Here is a 21587-nt window from a genome sequence, read left to right on the forward strand (position 1 = left end):
TTTTACGAATATACGAAAGTATAAGGATGACTTTATGCTGTATATGTTGAAGCGAATAAAATATAAACCTAGAAAGTGTAATAGGTTAGGTTAGGTTAAAGTGGCAGCCCGATTAAGTTTCAGGCTCACTTAGACTATTCAGTCCATTCTGATATCACATTTAACTAAAAGTACCTATTATGTACACCCAGAAAAAAGTGACCACTTCTTTAAGTTAAAATGTACTCATTGTGAGGAAAGTTGAACTTCGTATAGCGCCAAAGACATTTTTATTTGTTTGAACGATGTGATTTTCGTAGAAATTAGGTAGAATGCATTCCATATATTAGTTAACATTTTCCTATATTTATGTACCACTATACTACAGAATGAAAAAAATTAACTCAATTGAATTCATATATGGAATGATTTTATTGAACATTTTTCATTCATTTGGACAAATCTTACATATTTGTAGTAAACCTTTTACTTCAAAATTAGAACTGCTTACCTTCGTTTTTAAATACAGTTTTATTTATTTATATAGGCATTTTTTCTTCAATAAAATACATGTTTTATTAATATATTAAATATATTTATTAAGAATTAACAGCATCGACTGGCCTTGAAATATCAATTTATTATTCCACTATTTCCAATTTCCATGTAAAGTTACCAACTGTAAAACGTAATGCTTTTCTTCTTCTTGTTCCTTTCACTTTTAATAAGATGCTGTGTAACGATTTTGTCCTCCTTTTACAATTTCAATACCTACAAATATAAAAAATCATATCCCATTTTTTTACAAAAGCTTAGCGTCACTGTACGAATGTTACCTGATAATTGAAGATTCCAAAATGAAGACGAATGAAAGGGTTGTTATTCTGTTGCTGTTTTCTTTCTTTAGACACCATCACGAACATTGATAGACTCACTGTTTGTTATTTATGTTCAATAATTTTGAAAAAAAAACGAAAAATTTTCTCACTAATTTAAAATAACAAATATTTTATATATTTTATTTGTTATTTATTATATTATTCTACTATATTATTTTTTAAGAATCTCTCCGTATACCATAACAATGCGATTCGAACTAAAAAAACAAGCCACGTGCAAACATATCGATTACATCGATAACAGGTATCGATTACAGGTAGATAAAAGAAATATAGGAAAATTTCCTATATTCTAACAAGTGTGTTTCCTTAAGTTTTGAAAGGATTGAATACTTCTTACTACGAATGAACTAAAATATTTTTCTATGCCAAGTGTTATTCGTATGTATAATAAGCTTTCTATAATAAAGGAAGTCAGTATTATCGTTTTATAAGAAATTTTACTAAATTTGAGAAAACTTGGCTTTAGTTCGGTTTTTGTTTATTTTTACGAATGCTTTATTAAAACAATATTAGTAAAATTCCATGCCTTATTCTAGTTAATGAACTATTCCTATCTGCTTTCAGTTTAGGATTTTTTTTACTGAAACAAGTAAATTTTATTATTTCACACAAAAATTTAACTTAATGGAAATAAAATGGCTAAACTAAATTGATAAACAGTTTTTCCTTTAGTTTCGAAGTCACTTTTTTCTGGGTGTATGGACACTTCTAGTTTTAACCACTGAACCTTCACTATTATTTTTTTTTTGTTTAACCAACCAGAGTGCTCCAAAAACATTAACAGACTGCTTAAGTTAACGTTTTGCAGGTCCGCCAGCAATCTAAACCTATATGCCCCCAAAATTCGCTTACGCCTTACACAAAATGTAGGACACTCACATAAGAGGTGTTTAATTGATTCCTTTTCCTCCGCATCATGACAGCTCATACAGTAGTCATTATACTTCGCACCAATAGTTTTTGCAAACTCGCCTATCAGGCAGCGACCCGTTATATCAGATATCAGGAGTGATATCTGACGTATTGAGAACACTAGCATATCTAGTGTGCGGTTCAAGTTTAAATGGGGCCATATTAGCTTGGTGTCGTTACAACCCTTGCAATTCTCCCATCGAACATATGCCATCATGACAGCCTTCTCACGCGGTAAGAGCTTGCAGGTAGCCAGAGACACACCAACAGATTCTAGTTCCCCTGGAATATGTAAGGTAGTTCCTAGCCTTGCTAACTCATCTGCTTCGCAGTTCCCCGGTATGTTTCTATGGCCCATATTAGGTGAATATTGTACTGCTCAGCCATCTCGTAGCGGCAGTCGATGGCCGTTTTCGAGTTAAAGAACACATAGTCCAAGGATCTCATTGCAGGTTGACTGTCTGAGTATATATTAATGCTAATATTTTTGGAACATTACTTCTCAGCCAATTCGCCACATCTCTTATTGCTAATATTTCAGCCTGAAAAACACTACAGTGACTAGGTAATCTTTTCGCTATTCGAAGTTCCAGATCTTTAGAATTTACTCCGAAACCCACTTGTCCTTCGAATTTGGAGTGATCGGTGTAGAAATCTAGATATCTTTTATTCCCCGGGGTCTGTGTACACCACGCCTTACTGTTGGGAATTAGAGTTTCAAACTTTTTGTAGAAAAGTGGTTTCGCCAAAGTGTAATACACTACGTTAGGCACATCTGGCTTTATTTTGAGGACCGAACTGTGGCAGTACATTTTTTCCGACCACAGCGATAGCTCGAGCAACGACGCAGCCGTTGTTGCAGCTGACTGTTTGGCCAAAATGTCTAAAGCAATAGATGCAACATGACATTATGGAAATCTGTTCCTGTCTTACTGAATGCGCCTGAGATCCACAAGCACGCCATACGCTGAACTTTGTCTAAACTTGTCGGCTGCTGAAGCGCCGGCCAGCCACTGCCGTGTATAGCCAATGCACAATTTTTGGCACTTTTTTCTTATTGCCTTTTTGCACGAGTACAAAGCTACAGTGGCTTTTCTCGCTCTTTCTTCAATATTAAGCTTAAAGTTCAGCTTCCTGTCCAGAATAACGCCAAGGTATTTTGCACATTCTCCAAAGGAAATTTCAATACCCCCTAAGGATACGGGCTTAACCGTGGGAGTTTTGCGATCTTTGCAGTACATGACTAATTCTGTCTTTGCAGGATTTACGCCAAGACCATTCTCTTTCGCCCATTTGTCAGTCATCCGGAGGGCTCTCTGTATAATATCTCTGATTGTGGATGGGAACTACCCCTGACTGCTAGAGCTACATCGTCTGCGTATGCCACTACTGCTTTTGTCCTTCCTTTTTTTAGGGAAACCAGAAGGTTGTTTATGGAAACATTCCAAAGAAGAAGTGATAGAACTCCTCCTTGGGGAGTGCCTCTGTTCACATGTTTGCTTGTCCTAGTTGAGCAGCCTAGGTTTACCTGGATCAACATTCAGAGTTGCCAGTCCATTTAATATAGAGCTCGGATGGACGTTATTAAATGCCCCCGATGTCTACACACAAAAAAAAATTTTTGATTTCAATCACGAAAATCGCGGATTCAATCATTTTTTTAATTGAAATGTCTTCAATCACGAAAATGATAGTATCAATCACCCATTTTGCTTGAAAACCAACACTATTTTTAATTAAAAATTTAATTGACTTTTGTCACGGAATCAATTAATTGTGTGATTGAATCAATTAAAAACGTGATTGATTTTTAACATTAAATTCAATCACAGTTTTAATTGAATCAATTAAAATTTTAATTAATTTCGCGACAAAAATCAATCAACTATTTGATTCATTCAATTAAATAATTAATTGAAATGGGCTATAAATTTCGATCAAAAAATATATATATTGCGACCCCAAAATCGCATTTAGTTTTATTTGAAATAAAAGAAAATATGTGTTTCTTATAAAACATATTTAATATTTTATTATTTTTTTAATTATGCAATAGACAAATAAATTTGGTTCTTGTCATTTGTGTTTTGTTCATAACTTACAAATACATTCACTATCAATAACAACTATAGGGTGAAAAATAAATTATATAAATCATTATCTTCCTTATAATAATAATCATGTTAGCATGTTCCTTCTAATATGTAGATGCGCCTAGATTTCCAATAAATCAGCAGCCTGTAAGCTAAATTAGTTTTTCTGAAAGTAAACAGAATAATTCGGATTTAATTTTGTTCAATTAAAAGTTAATTTTGTTAAACAATACCTGCATACAATATCAAGTTCAATTCTTAGTTCCAGGTTGCAGATTTATAATCTTCTTTTGCATTTGTAGTCTTTTAGCATAAAAAGGTGTATTAAGGAGCTCGATAATTTAATTTTAGTAACAATTCCTTTCCAAAATGTCCACACATTGAAATCGTCTATTAAAATTTGAACTAATCAAAGACAAAAATAATGGGAAAGCAATGTAATATTTGGTATATTGTTGATACTTTGCAAATTCTGGAAATAGAAAAAAAATATAAATGGAAAATAAATATTTTTATTATTTTCGGATATTTTTCATATTTTTAAATCCAAAAGAAAGAACTTTTTTACCATTACATAATTCAGCTCATTGGTTTATATAACAGATATACTGCTCTCTACTTGGGTTCAAACTGAAAAAGGCAGGTAAAACAAAAATGCAATTTAATACCAACGCCACTTCGCAACTTCAAGGTGAATCTTCCAACAAACCCATACCGCTCTTGGTTTTAAGAAAACTAGGAGTGAAAAAAATTTATAATTTTAAAAGATCAATACGGTATCCACTATTTTATTGCAAACATATTTTTATATGTTATATTTGATAAAAATGAGGGATTTGATGGGATTGATTGGTCAATTTCACGAAATAAAATTGGTCACTAAAATAAATTAATAACAAATATATTATTTTAGTCCGTTTAATGTAAACAGGCTTCAATGGAAAACGGTATTCACATTTCACAATTTCTTACCTCCAATAAACGTAGATTGTTTTCCATTTTTACAATACCACAAAACACAAACACAGGTAATTTCAAATGCGTTCTCTCATATATTTCAAACCTTTACCACGTGGCCGTTTGTTGTTGCACACTTTATTTATTTCAACCCTTTGCTATGATTTGTTGTTGCGTTCAAAATAATTATGCACACATTTTGAATGCAGCAGACAGAATGTCGCCAATCATGTTTTTCAATTTACGCGAAAAACAAAAACCCAACTGTTCGTTACGAGTTACTTCCACAGACTGATCTCTCCAACACACATTCTTGAATAAATACGCATTCTCTTGTTCTATTTTCGCTCTTTCCATTGCTCAAAATTATTCAATTTCAATCACAAAGGTGATTGGATCAATCACATGTGTAATTGAAAACGGAAAAATTTTCAATCACGTTTGTAATTGAAAATTATTTCCGAAGTGATTAACAAATTGATTGAATCAATTAATATTTTAATTGGAAACGTGACAAATATCAATCATTTTTTTAATTGGTTTTTATTCGGATTTGATTAAATAATTAATTGAATCAATTAACATATTAATTGAATCCGTTTTCAAATTCAATTAAGTGTTTAATTGAAAAAATTTTGGTGATCATTTTTTGTGTGTAGAAACGCCACGATTGCGTCTTCATTGACAGATAGAGATCTTTCAATAAAGCTGACTAGTTCATGCAAAGCGGTCTCAGAAGAACTACCCTTCGAGTATGCATGCTGTAGTTTCGAGAGCAAACTTGAATCGACGCTAGTTCTAAGATAAATGTTTATCATCCTCTCCAGAGTCTTAAGGAGGAATGAGGATAAGCTGATTGGTCGGAAATCCTTCGCCCTCGAGTGAGAGGCTTTTCCCGCTTTAGGTATGAAAACGACTTTTGTTTCCCTCCACTTTTCTGGAATATATGCTAAATTCCTATATACATATATCACCGTCAACCAGGGGATAATTCTTTTAGTCACTGCTTGTAACTCCGCCGGAGTAATTCCATCAGGTCCGGGGGATTTGAATGGCCCAAAGCTATTTAACGCCCCTTTTATTCCAGATTCCGATACAATTTCCTCGATAGGAAATGACCGCTGAGTCACTGTGGCACAACAGAACATGGTTTAACCGTCTGATTTCCAGGAAAATGTGTGTGCAAAATAAACTATTACCCAGCAAAAAAAATTGGAAGTTCTTCCAAAGGCACAACTTTAAAAGCACTTCAAGAAGATGCACTCCCAATGATGTTTTTTATTTTAACTACCCAGGAAGTTCTTTTAATTCAATTTTTTATAACATACTTTTTTCATATTTTTAATGGGTAATTTCAACTTTTTTTGTAAGAATTAATAAAATGGTACAAATTATTTAAATTTTGTCGAAAAAAATGCTAAATCCAATCTGAAAAATTGTGAATTTTTTAAAATAATTGAGGTTAAACGTTTCCGAGAAGCGTTAGAATCCATTAAAAATTATAAAAAATTAATTATTTGACAAAATATCAAAGAATTTTTTAATTTACATCCAAAACATTGAATTCGGATCACACCTAAAGAAGTGATGCAAATTCAGTGAAACGGCTGTTGAAATGGAGGACTTCCATCCTATGACAAGCCCATGTTAAATTCATCGCTTCTGCGTCAATTGTGCACCACTTCCGGATCCAAAAAGAAAATTTTCATTACTTTTTTGGCGACGCTTTTTTTGCTGGGTAGCGACTCTCCCTTGCATTAGTATCACTACTTCCCCAAATACTATGATGTGCATTTGCATCGACTCTCCCTTGCATTAGTATCACTACTTCCCCAAATACTATGATGTGTGTTTGCATCGCATCCCATAATGAGTTTTGTCTTTGTTTTCAATGACTCCTCAACTAAGGTCTTAACGGCACATGGAGGCACTTCCCTATCATGTCCCGAGGATACCCGGTATTTGCATTTGGATATCTCTAGACTGGCTACGTCAGTGTCTGAATGCTCAATGAAGGAAGCAGAAACAAGTTTAGTTCGTTCTTAGCAATTAGACATGCTCGATTTTTATCTTTAGCGGTATTATGCAAAAGTTTGAAACCCGGAGTGCTTAATTCACAGATCTTGTTCTTATATATGTATGGTTCTTGAATAAGAACTATATCTATGTCTCCTTTCATCAGGAGAACTTTCAAGGCAGCACAAGGGCCTTACAATGGTGAAGATTTAGAAACTGTAATAGACTTTTCCAATCTTTTATGCTACAATTGCCATACATATAGAATTTTTGATATACAGGAAAGAAACTATTTTCCAGTTAAAATTGTAGTTGAGTTTCGAAGAAATTTCCATTAAAATTTGATTTATCCTACAAATTTTTCAATCTAATCTATTACGATAAAATTTTGTATTAATTAATTTTTTAATTGACGTTGATGATTGATACTATAATTCTTTAGTTAACGAAAAATCCATTAAAAATATGTAGATCCATTAATTTCATAATCGAATACAAACATTATTTGTATTTACTGATGTAAAAACCATCTATCGTAAAAATGTCGACAGTGGTATAGACAAAGCAGACCGATAAAAGAGCTTCTTTCTTTCATTCATTAACTTGCCCAACTTTTTTGCCTGGCAACAACGTTATTAAAGTGCTGTACTATAGTAATCGTTTCATTTCGATATTGACTTGTCAAATAGTTAAAGTTTCCTAAAGACCGACTGCCATCCAATACACATCGGCCTTAAAAAATGTTAAGAGTTATAAAGTTAATTTATTGCCACGTGTACTTTATTGGAAAAACTGTAACAGTACACCCAGAAAAAAGTGCCTTCGAAACTAAAGGAAAAAATGTTTATCAATTTAGTTTAGCCATTTTATTTCCATTAAGTTAAATTTTTGTGTGAAATAATAAAATTTACTTGTTTCAGTAAAAAAAATCCTAAACTGAAAGCAGATAGGAATAGTTCATTAACTAGAATAGGGCATGGAATTTTACTAATATTGTTTTCTTCGCTGGGTATAAGAATTTACTACTGAACAAGAACATTTTATTCACTGATAACCGTCGAACGGAACGGACGTGTTTTTAAATAGCGGATAAACTCATCGTAATAGGTAACTACTAAGAATTTCAAGTGTGGTGGGATATTAAGCCACCATACAGCGAAATTCAAAGTCATCCACTGGGTTGCTAACTTCAGGGCCCAGTGGACGGGTATCGACTGGAGTTATAAATCTGGGCAATGACCAAGAGTTAGGCCCAATTAGTCGACCTGTAGACGGGTCGACAGGTGGCGACACTATGACAAGTCGAACTTTTTCTAAGGTAACGACATCAAAAGGAGGTAATCCCTCACGAAAGAGATTCAAGGAACGCAGAAATGCTTTGTTTATCCTAAAGAAGTTAGGATCAGTCGACCCAAGCACGCTGTCGGCTAAACAAAGCGATTCCTTAAAATGGGCTCAAGGAATTCTTGAGACTGGAAAAAGAGAACGATCGCCGGATGAGCTGCCATCCTCCAAAAGGGATCAAAGATCGTTTGCCTCAGTTGCTAAAGACAGCCTTGTGATGGCTATCATTAATAAAGGAGCATTGGACGGTATGGTTCCAAAGCAAAAATGGGGGGAAATTGAGAATGCTCTGTCTGTCGTCTACTCACAGGTGCTGGAAAAGTTTCCCGGCCCAGATCCTCGACACCAAGAGGCTGGTTGGTATCAAGGACGATTTAAGCTAGTCGCATTTGAGGACCAGAGGTCTATAGAATGTTTTAAAGCTGCTCTGATACTAATTGGTGAAGTTTGGGAAGGAGCTGCTCTAGAGTTAGTCGAGAAGAAAGACATACCGGCTAGACCTAGAGCACATGCGTGGATACCTGCAAACCCTTCTGACCCTGAATCTATTTTAAATAGACTGAAACGATGCAATCCAGATCTTCCAACAGCTGATTGGAAGGTATGCCGTTTGGATGAAGTGGATGGGCCAAGACGGCATGCAGTGTTTATATTGAACACTCAGTCTTTGCCACATTTAGCAAAGTCTCAGGGCCGTGTATGTTATGGCTTTCATTATATCCAAATGAAGGTGTATAAAAACGATCGGCTAAAGGATTCAGAAATGGACAAGCCTCTGTCTGAATCAGAAGTAAGCGGATCCTCTTGCGAAGTCGAGGGAGATACCAAAGTTGAAGACATGGATAGATACCGTATGCGTGAGGAGGCTTCTACTGCCTCAGAACTCACCAAAGTTGAACCTATGGTTATTGCGAGAGTCACCGATATCTCTGAAGAGGACATTCTTGATGACTCGATTGAAGCGGCTGATGTGACGGTTGTTGAAAATCTCGATGGTCCTACGGATCCTCCAGATAAATCTTCATCATTGTAAGGCTGCATGTGCTTCTTATTCAAGAACCATATGTTTATAGAAACAAAATATGTGAATTAAGTACTCCGGGGTTCAAACTATTGCAGTATACTGGTAATGATGTAATTCGAGCCTGTATAATTGCTAAAAACGAGCTTAACTTGTTTCTGCTTCCTTCAATGTGCAATGCAGACACTGTCGTTGCCAATTTAGAAATAGCCAAATGCAAATATTGGGTATCTTCGGTCTATATGGGACATGACAGGGAGATGCCTCCATGTGCCGTTAAGACCTTAGTTGAGGAGTCACTGAAAACAAAGACGAAACTCATTATGGGATGCGATGCGAATGCGCATCATAGTATATGGGGACGTAGTGATACTAATGCAAGGGGAGAGTCGCCAATAGAGTTTATTTTGCGTACTAATCTGGTAGTTTGCAACAAGGGAGGGATGGCCCAACCTTTGTCACTAAAAACAGGCAATAGGTTTTGGACATCACCTTGGCCTCACAAGAACTGAATGAAATGATATCTGAGTGGCATGTTTTAAGTGAACACAGCTTCTCAGATCATCGCTACATCAGTTTCAAATTTGATGTTCATACCACCAAGACCATATTTCCGCCAAATGTTAGGAAAGCTGACTGGAATAGGTATAGGGAATCGTTCAATATGATGATACCGGAAATACCAGAGACAAATATGAGCACTGTGCAAGTTATCGAACACGCAGTGGAGCGGATTACTAAGGCCTTCAACATTTCACTGAAAGCTGCATGCCCTAGAGGAAAGCCAAGGGGGAAACATCGACCATCATGGTGGTCTACGGAATTAAGTAATATGAGGAAATCGTGCAGGAAGCTCTTTAACAAGGCAAAGTCCACCAGAGCCCCTGAGGACTGGGACGCTTACAAGAAGAATCTGAGAGGATACAAGCGAGAACTGAGAAAGGCTCAGCATAACTCTTGGAATGATTACTGCAGCAGTATTGAGAATACGTCCGAGGCTTCCAGACTACGGAAGGTTCTAGCATCCACCAACTCCGCTCCAGGTTTCATTAAAACATCGGAGGGCAATTGGACAACGTCCAGTGAGGAGACGCTGGAGGTACTATTGGACACACATTTTCCTGGAAATCAGACGGTTGAACCATGTACTGGCGGTGCCACAGTTGCTCAGCGGTCGTTTCCTGTCGAGGAAATTGTATCGGAAACTAGAATAAGATGGGCGCTAAATAGCTTTGGACCATTCAAATCCCCTGGACCTGATGGAATTACTCTGGCGGAGTTACAAGCTGTAACTGACAAAATTATCCCCTGGTTGTCGGTGATATATAAAGGATGTATCAACTTATCATATATCCCAGGAAAGTAGAGGGAAACAAAAGTCGTTTTCATACCTAAAGCGGGAAAAGCCTCTCACTCGAGGGCGAAGGATTTCCGACCAATCAGCTTATCCTCATTCCTACTTAAGACTCTGGAGAGGATGATAGATATTTATCTTAGAACTAGCATCGATTCGGGGTTGTTCTCGAAACGACAGCATGCATACTCGAAGGGCAGGTCTACTGAGACCGCACTACATGAACTAGTCAGCTTTATTGAAAGCTCACTATCTGTCAAAGAATACACAATCGTGGCGTTTCTAGACATCGAAGGGGCGTTCAATAATGTCCATCCGAGCTCGATATTAAATGGACTGACAACTCTGAATGTTGATCCATGTATACTCAGGCTGTTAGACGAACTGCTAATGAGGAAACGTATTTCAGCCACACTAGGACAAGCAAACATACAAAGGTACAGGGTTGTCTACTATCACCTTTATTATTCGCGTTATATATAAACGATCTGAATGAATCATTGGAAGGGGGGATAAATATAGAGGAGCTCAATATAAGAATATTGCTATATGCTGATGACATCGTCGTTTTGGCTGAAGACCCAGCGACGTTCCAATTCATGATAAATAACTTGGAAGAATATTGCAAAAAATGGAGCTTGGTAGTCAACACCTCAAAGTCCAAAGTTATGGTATTCCGAAATGGCGGCAGACTATCTTTACAGGAAAAATGGAAATTTCAGGGCGAGGATCTAGAAGTTGTATCAGAATACAAATACTTGGGAGTCATACTAACCCCGCAAATGAAGTATAAAAAACATATTCAGAACCGAAATTCGCAAGCAAAAAGCGCTATCAATAGCACTTGGAAGAATTTTTTGAAAAAAGATGATATATCATTGCAACAAAAATGGAGCCTTTACATGGCGGTATGCAGATCAGTACAAACATACGCTGCTCAAGTTTGGGGATATGGTAACTTTGAGGATGTCGACCAATTGCAGCGATTCTTTTTGAAATTGGTGTTAAGGCTCCCGGAATCTACTCCAAATTATGCGCTTTATATTGAAACCGAATTGGAAGAGGGTCATCTGTATTCTTTACAGCTGCACACGAAATATATCTACAGAACGTTATTTCAATACCACTCAGAGCGATTGCCGCATAAACTGAGTAAAATAATCGTTGCAAAGAAAATATTTTGGATGAAGAATCTCTTAGATTTAACAAGCAAGTTCGGAGCTCAACAATTTGTAGACAATATGACAGCTAGAGAATGGAGCCGCAATGCCCAGATACTAATTAATAAAATGACCCTTGCTAATAGGGAAAAATCAACCCAAATGTCTCTGCAGAGTAGATCCAGGTTTTATAAAAATCTGGACTTGTCGCGAGGAAGACTCTATTTTAATGGTGAATACAATGCCTGGGAGATAACATGGATTTTTAAAGCTCGTTTGGATTTAATATTTCTTAATGCTAACAGCAGAAGTACCAGCGTAGGAAACACCGAGCAATGTACGTTGTGTAACTTAGCCGAAAGAGAAACAATATACCATTTTGTGGCAGTATGTCCTGTGTTAAGAGGTTATCGACAGCAATGCTTTTCTAAACCAATTTTAACCGAGATTGAGCTAATAAGAATACTAAATGGAACCGAAGTCTATGATTGGAGAAATCTGATTAAATATATCACAATTTCTCTACGATATCGCAAACTGATTATAAGCGAGTATGCTTAATTAACTTTTAATTCAATCTGATTTATATTTCCCTTAACTAAAATTAAACTTAATTAGATAAAATGAATACCGGCTGACGACAAAATGTCATAGCTGTAATCTTTAATTTAATGAATTTATATAAGAGCATTACCAATTAATGTAATTTTGTTTTCATAAATTAGTAACTTGTATGCAAATTCATGTAATAATAAGCAAAAACAAATGAATTAAATAAAAGATACTACTACTACTACTACTACATACAAAGGTATGTGAACAGAGGCACTCCCCAAGGAGGAGTTCTATCACCTCTTCTTTGGAATGTTGCTATAAATAGCCTTCTGGTTACTCTAGAAAAAGAAAGGATAAAAGTGGTGGCATACGCAGATGATGTAGCTCTGGCAGTCAGGGGAAAATTCCCATCCACAATCAGAGATATTATTCAGAGGGCCCTCCGGATGACTGAGAAATGGGCGAAAAACAATGGCCTTGGGGTAAATCCTGCAAAGACAGAATTAGTCATGTACTGCAAAGATCGCAAAACTCCCACGGTTAGGCCTATTTCCTTAAGGGGTATTGAAATTCCCTTTGGTGATTGTGCAAAATACCTTGGCGTTATTTTGGACAGGAAGCTGAACTTTAAGCTTAATATTGAAGAAAGGGCGAGGAAGGCAACTGTAGCTTTGTACTCGTGCAAAAAGGCAATAGGAAAAAAGTGGGGACTAAAACCAAAAATTGTGCATTGGCTATACACGGCAGTGGTTAGACCTATAATGCTATATGGTGTTGTAGTCTGGTGGCCGGCACTTCAGAAACCGACTGGTTTAGATAAAGTTCAGCGTATGGCGGGTTTGTGTATTTCAGGCGCATTCAGCAAGACAGGAATAAATTCCCTTAATGTCATGCTGCATCTATTGCCTTTAGACATTTTGGCCAAACAGTCAGCTGCAACAACGGCTGTGCGGTTGCGCGAACTATCGCTGTGGTTGGAAAAAAGGTTACGGTCACAGTTCTGTCCTCAAAATAATGCCAGATGTGCCTAACGTAGTGGATTACACTTTGGCGAGTCCACTTTTCGACAAAAAGTTTGAGACTCTAATCCCCAACAGTGAGGCGTGGTGCACATAGACCCCGGGGAATAAAGAATATATGGATTTCTACACTGATGGCTCCAAATTGGATGGACAAGTGGGTTTCGGAGTATATTCTAATGATCTGGAACTTCGAATAATCACTGTAGTGTTTTTCAGGCTGAAATATTAGCAATAAGAGAGGTGGCGAATTGGCTGAGAAGTAATGTTCCAAAAAATGTGGGCATTAATATATACTCAGACGGTCAACCTGCAATAAAATCCTTGGACTCTGTGTTCCTCAACTCGAAAACGACCATCGACTGCCGCAAATCTCTCAATGAGATGGCTGAGCAGTACAATATTCACCTAATATGGGTGCCTGGCCATAGGAACATACCGGGGAACTGCGAAGCGGATGAGTTGGCAAGGCTAGGGACTACCTTACATATTCCAGGGGAACTGGAATTTGTTGGTATGCCCCTAGCTACCTGCAAGCTCATGCTGCGTGAGAAGGCTGTTATGATGGCAAATGTTCGATGGGAGAATTGCAAGGGTTGTAACGACACCAAGCAAATATGGCCCCATTTCAACTTAAACCGCACACTAGATATGCAAATGTTCTCGAGACGTCAGATATCACTCCTGATATCTGCTATAACGGGTCGCTGCCTGATAGGCGATTTTGCAAAAACTATTGGCGCGAAGTATAATGACTATTGTATGAGCTGTCATGATGCGGAGGAAAAAGAATCAATTAAACACCTCTTGTGTGAGTGTCCTGCATTTTGTGTAAAGCGCAAGCAACTTTTAGGAGCATATAGCTTCAGATTACTGGCGGATCTGGAAAACGTTAACTTAAGCAGTCTGCTAATGTTTTTGGAACAATCTGGTTGGTTCAACAATGAAAAATAATCAAGAAGGTTCAGCGGTTAAAACTAGAAATGCCCATATGTAATAGGTACTTTTAGTTAATGTGGTATCACAATGGACTGAATAGTCTAAGTGAGCCTGAATCTTAATCGGGCTGCCACTTTAACCTAACCTTAACCTAACCTTCACTGATAATAAACCATTCGTAAAAATAAACAAAAACCGAACTAAAACCAAGTTTTCTCAAATTTAGTAAAATTTCTTATAAAACGATAATACTGACTTTCTTTATTATAGAAAGCTTATTATATATACGAATAACACTTGGCATAGAAAAATATTTTAGTTCATTCGTACTAAGAAGTATTCAATCTTTATTGTAGGAAGCTTATTATATATACGAATAACACTTGGCATAGAAAAATATTTTGGTTCATTCGTACTAAGAAGTATTCAAGTATTCACACTTGTTAGAATATAGGAAATTTTCCTATATTTATTTTATCTACCTGTAATCGATACCTGTCATCGATGTAATCGATATGTTTGCGCGTGGCTTGTTTTTTTAGTTGGAATCGCGTTGTTATGGTATACGGAGAGATTGTTAAAAAATAATATAGTAAAATAATATAATAAATAACAAAAAAAAATATATATATATAAAATATTTGTTATTTTAAATTAGTGAGAAAATTTTTGTTTTTTTTCAAAATTATTGAACATAAATAACAAACAGTGAGTCTATCAATGTTCGTGATGGTGTCTAAAGAAAGAAAACAGCAACAGAATAACAACCCTTTCATTCGTCTTCATTTTGGAATCTTCAATTATCAGGTAACATTCGTACAGTGACGCTAACCTTTTGTGAAAAAAATGGTTTATGATTTTTTATATTTGTAGGTATTGAAATTGTAAAAGGAGGACAAAATCGTTACACAGCATCTTATTAAAAGTGAAAGGAACAAGAAGAAGAAAAGCATTACGTTTTACAGTTGGTAACTTTACATGGAAATTGGAAATAGTGGAATAATAAACTGATATTTCAAGGCCAGTCGATGCTGTTAATTCTTAATGCCTATATAAATAAATAAAACTGTATTTAAAAACGAAGGTAAGCAGTTCTAATTTTGGAGTAAAAGGTTTACCACAAATATGTAAGATATGTCCAAACGAATGAAAAAAGTTCAATAAAATCATTCCATATATGAATTCAATTCAGTTAAATTTTTTCATTCTGTAGTATAGTGGTACATAAATATAGGAAAATGATAAATAATATATGGAATGCATTCTACCTAATTTCTACGAAAATCACATCGTTCAAACAGACAAAAATGTCTTTGGCGCTATACGAAGTTCAACTTTCTTCACAATGAGTTCATCTTAACCTAAAGAAGTGGTCACTTTTTTCTGGGTGTAAAGTATTTATTAAAAAAAAATTAACAGTAAAGTGTTGAAGATTTCGGTTGATATTTCATTGAAATTGGACCTGATTTTTGTTAAGATTGAAAGGGAAGTGGATGTTACTGATACTCGGGCAAATAATATGCACTGGCATAGGATCAGAAGCCCTATACGCCACTTGTCCTGAACCAAATTTTGTCATACTGTTGATGAGCTAATGAACCCAAGAGAAGCTCGTACGGCAGTGTCCAGAAAAGTTCTTGGAAATCCGCCAAAATTTGGTGATCCGTAAACCTGGCATTTTACACCGATGCCAAACCCTGTTGGAAGTGAAATGGACCTAAAACCATTACCTATTTGCGTTTCAACATACCTACTAAATTTGTATAATTAATCAGCATTTTATCCATTCCTTTTTTTCGAAAAAGATATAAATTACATCTATTTAAGCCAATGTAAACTTAATTAACTTCTTGAACTAAAATCATGAAATTCATTTGTTATAATAGTGGATCATTATCATATTGTCTTTAACAGTCGATAACACTGTTAATGTAATAGAGAGTATTAATGTAACTTAGACTTACAAGAGCAGATTAACAGTTGTTTATTATAGATTACCATTCATAATATTTTTTTTGCTTTAACATCTTCGTAATGTATATTGGACGACTTCGGTGGTTTTGTAAGTGATAATCACTATATTTTAGATTTTGTCATATTTGTGAAAAAAAATAATAAATTAAATTACCTACTGATCAATCATTTTCAAGTTTTTTTTATTCTTACTTTTGCGTTGATTCATTCATAAAGTTGCACCCTACTGTAAATGGGGACATATACTCTGTTCATACAAAATACTACACAGAAAAAAAGTGTCTCATAAATTTAAGCAGATTTTTACAATAATTTATTACAAGAATTTTCCGGACTTTTAGTTCATTTTTCGTATCTTCAACGTCATACTATAAAAACTACTTGTGAAAGGTAATATACTTTCTAAATAATACGTACAATTTACTATAAAGAGTTTTTGTATGAGAAAATATTTTTTTACGAATATTGAACTTGAAAGCGGATAGCAATTTCTTACTGACAATTCCTATAGTTAATGGTAGTTGGTAGGACATTGCCCAATGTAATATTTTTAGTTCACATGTAAATAAGTTTATAGACATTTTCGTAAAAAATGGGTATATATCATTTCATGAAGTTTTTGCTAATTTTAAGTTAAACGTTTCATCATTCTTAGACTGATATGCATTTAAGAGTATTGTATTTAGAGTAAATTGTGGACAGATGCGATGAACTAATGCGCTTTACAGACTATCAGTTATTCTGGACGACAGTGCTCGTGTCGAACATATCCCATATATTGTGCACAATATAAGTTAAGTCCGAAGGCATAATCGATACTGCTGCATGTTTATGGGATCGATAACACATTTACCGATTATTTAGTCATCGCCGACAAGTCGTATCGATCCGGCACACTGTAAGATTCTTTACAAACACCGACATTCCGTCCAGAATAATTGATAGTCTGTAAAGTGCATAATGCATAGTACAGAGATCTTTCTCGGCAAAGTGGAATATGATTAATGTAAAGATGATGTTACTTGAATTTTGATTGAGAGGGATAGCATGCATTGAGATCAATGCAATAATCAGAAATGGTAGCGAGTGCTGTGTATGTTGTGCATATCTGAGCGTGGGGTAGTTTTTATTTTTGTTCTTTCAGTGGTTTGAGATGTCGGTGGCTTAGGATAGTTATTAAGAATGTTCAATATTCAGGAAAAGTGAAATTGAAATTGTTTTATCTAACACACTTTTTATTATTCAATGTAAAAATAAATATTCAATTTCAGATGAATTTGGAAAATTTTTTTTGTTACACCTCAGCGTATACACAGAAAAAAAAGTGTCTCGTAAATTTAAGAAGATTTTTACAATAATTTATTACAAGAATTTTCCAGAATTTTAGTTCATTTTTCGTATCTTCAACGAAAATTACTCGAAAGGAAATTTTACAAATTCTAAGTAGCAATCGTTTAGTTCATGGCCTACAAAATACGATGGAAATTTCCTTAAAAAATTTCTTAACTGGTAGTTAAAAATTCGTTTGTCATGCTATAAAACTACTTGTGAAATGTAATGTATTTTCTAAATAATAAGTGCAATTTACCATAAGTTTTTTTTTGTATGAGAAAATATTTTTTTACGAAAAATGGACTTGAAAGTGGATAGCAATTTCTTACTGACAATTCCTATGGTTAATAATTGTTGGTAAAAAATTTCCCAATGAAATATTTTTAGTTCACATGTAATTAAATTTATAGACATTTTCGTCAAAAATGGGTAGATATCCAGTGTTGCCAACTCCCCAAGGCCAAAAAGCACCAAAAATATATAAATTCTAACATACCACCTTCCACCACAAAATCGAAAATTAAATGCTCTACCAAAAAAAAAAAAAACTTCAGAATTTTGTGAATTGAATTTTAAGAAGTTAAGGTACGTATTAAGATCGAGTTTAGCTGCTCAAATAGTCATTTTTTTTACAATTACTTTTCTTTAATAATTCATTTTAAGGAATACAAACTTTGTGAAAATTTGAATTTGGCTATTCTCCATCAAGTTATAATAAAATTTGCAGCAAATATGCATAATTTTATGCATTTTTTACTGATATAGTTTTCACTTTAGCGGCAAAAATCGAACTTAGTACTCACCATTATGAACCGGTATTCAAGTATACACTTTGATCAGTTTTAATGCTTTCGGCCAATTCATTTTGATCAGTGATATTTTTCAACTTTCAAAATATTAATATATGGAAGGAGTCTATTGCTTATTTCAGTTGTGCGTGCTTTTGTGAAATTAATACAAACGTTTTTAATGACATCTTTACCAAATTCAAAAATTCGACACTCATTGCTCGACTTTCCTACAGAATACCCTAAATAACAATATTAATTAAAAAATAATCAATACCAACTTCATAACAATCAAATTCTATATTTGGCAATAAATTTGAGTTTCTTCGGCTCTTGAAAGTCTAATCAAAATTTTTGTAGCAATTAAACTTAATACTGTTCAAAATAAAAAAAGCACCAAAAGCACTAAATGAAAATGCCAGAAAGCACTAAGTTGGTGCTTTTTTTTAAAAGGCACCAAAAAGGCAATTTGGTGCTTTTTAGAAATCAAAAAGCACTAAATTTGGTGCTAAAAGCACCAAATTGGCAACACTGTAGATATCATTTCATGAAGTTTTTGCTAATTTTAAGTTAAACGTTTCATCGTTCTTATACTGATATGCATTTAAGAGTATTGTTTTTAGAGTAAATTGTGGACAGATGCGATGAACTAATGCATAGTACAGAGATCTTTCTCGTCAAAGTGGAATATGTTTAATGTAAAGATGATGTTAGTTGAATTTTTTTTGAGAGTGAGAGCATGCAATGCAATAATGAGAAATGGTAGCGAGTGAAGGGGATGTTGTGTATATCTGAGCGTGGGGTTGTTTTTGTTCTTTCAGTGGTTTGTGTGTGTGTTTATTATTGGCGAATGGTTTATTTGTCTGGATGAGGTGTTGTTTTCAATGAAGGCACATGTGTTTTTGTTGTTGTAGGAATGTTTTGGTTTTGCTTGGTTTTGTTTGGCATGCTTCAGTTATATTGTTGGCGTTGGCGTGGGCTGTTGTATCTTTTTAGCCAGTATGTAACAAGGGAATATAAAGGTATGGAATATTTTGGTTTTTTTAGACATATATTGGTGTTTGTTTATTAAAACTTTGAAATGAAAGGTATTAATATTTTAGCGATGAGATGTACGATGGCGAAGTGATGATCGGTAGCTTAGAAAAAAGTTATTAAGAATGTTCAATATTTAGGAAAAAATGCTGAAATGGAAAGTATATTGAAATTGTTTATCTAATTTAATTTTTATTATTCAATGGAAAAAATAAATATTCAATTTCAGAGTAACTCCAGATGAATTTGGAAAATTGTTTGTTACACCTCAGCGTGTAGTTTAATGATAAATAGGTAAGAGTTCTTTTTCAATCTGTTTTTTTTTGTTTTTTAAATAATATTCTTTATGTATATTATTATTTGCTAATTATTATTATTATTATTTTTTTTTTAACAAGTTTCATGTTTTTCTTTGTTGTAAAAAAATATCTAAGTGAAGGGCAACCCCAGATGGATTCGGGAAAATTTTTATATTTCTCCTCAGCGTATAATTTAATAGAGAAGTGGTAAGTTTTCTTTTAAAAATTGGCTTTCTTCTCACTAGAATATTTACGTTTTAATGACATTTTTATTGTCAAAAATTACAGGTTTTTAATACCTTATTTTAGTATTACTTTAATCAAATATTTTTGGAAAATTTTTGTTACACCTCAGCATATAGTTTAATCATAAATTGGTAAGTATTCTTTTTAAAATGTGGTTTTCTTTTAAAAAGGATATTTTTTATTTATATCATTATTTGCTAATTATTATTATTTTTTTTTTTTTTTGAAAGTAGTTTAATGTTTTTCTTTGTTGTAAAAAAAATATTTAATTTCAGAGCAACCCCAAGATGGATTCGGGCATATTTTTATATTCCTCCTCAGCGTATAATTTAATAGAGAAGTGGTAAGTTTTCCTTTAAAATTTGGCTTTCTTTTCACTAGAATATTTAAATTTTTATGACATTTTTATTATCAAAATTACATGTTTTTAATACCTTATTTTAGCATTACATTAATCAAATATTTTTGGAAACCAATTTAATATTTTTATTGTAAAAACAAATATTTAATTTCAGAATAACAATTTGGAAACATTTTTATGAATTGGTAAGCTTTCTTTAACATTCTTTTAGCCAGAATATTTAGTTTTTTTATGCATACTATTTCTTTAATTAGATTTTTTGGAAACCAATTTAATGTTTTCTATTTAACTAAAAAAAATATTTAATTTCAGATTATCCCCAAATGTATTTCGATAACTTTTTAACCTCAGCGTACAATTTAATAGAGAATTGGTAAGTTTTATATTAAAACTTTGGCTTTCTTTTGACAAGAATATTTATTGTATTATGTCCTTCACATCGATAACAACACAGTTTTATGAGTTAATATATTACTTAATTCATTATTTCTCTAATTGTTTCAGGTACAAACTTTATGAAGTACGTTTATCTAAGAAAAGTTGAATTCCTTACACCATTTAATAAAATGCCCCCAAATATGGTAAGTTACAAGCCAATTTAAAGAGATTAAAAATTATATTTTATTACATGTTAATTTTTAACAATTTTCATTATTCCTTCCATTTTTTTCAGCAAGATATGTGAACATACTAACGATGAATAAAAAACTAAGGAAAAGTCAAAATGTCCAAATAGCGAGTTAAAATAAACTACTTTCTTGTTCCACGTGGTCATAATTTTTATTCACAAAAACATTGTATTAATAACTTTCATCATAAGTTTTTATAAAAAAGTACTTTTGCTTAAAAAAAGTTGAATTTTAATGTATGAACATTTTCATAATAGTAAAACGGTTTGTTGTTCCTTTAATTATTTAATTTCTCTGTACTGTGGAATGATTGATTTAAAAATAGTTTAGTCGTCGACATTTTAAAGAGACTGTTAGCCAATTTTTATTATCGTGTTTCCCAAAAAATAAGCAAGTAAACCAAAATAATACTGACTTTTTAACTTGGTAGGGGTATATAAATCTTATGGTGTTGTAAAAATGAACTAAAACACAATGTTATAGATGAACTAAAATTTAAGAGAATTATAAACTAGACAAGTTGAAAAAAATCTTAAGGGCTAAATCATGGTCAATATTACTACAGTTTAGTTCATTTTGCAATGGAAAAGGGTTCACTGTTTTTTCAGTGTAGTTTAATCATAAATTGGTAAGTATTATTTTTAAAATGTGGTTTTCTTTTAAAAAGAATAT

General features: G+C 33.8%; 1 protein-coding gene across 3 annotated transcripts in view; it reads right to left on the reverse strand.

Annotated features, from left to right (window-relative positions):
* The window catches only part of LOC142225614 (uncharacterized), a 47767-nt gene that overhangs the window by 3021 nt on the left and 23159 nt on the right, over positions 1-21587 (reverse strand). The gene's annotated exons all lie outside the window — the stretch shown is intronic.

Source organism: Haematobia irritans, chromosome 2 (assembly GCF_050003625.1).
Source record: "Haematobia irritans isolate KBUSLIRL chromosome 2, ASM5000362v1, whole genome shotgun sequence".
Taxonomy (NCBI): domain Eukaryota; kingdom Metazoa; phylum Arthropoda; class Insecta; order Diptera; family Muscidae; genus Haematobia; species Haematobia irritans.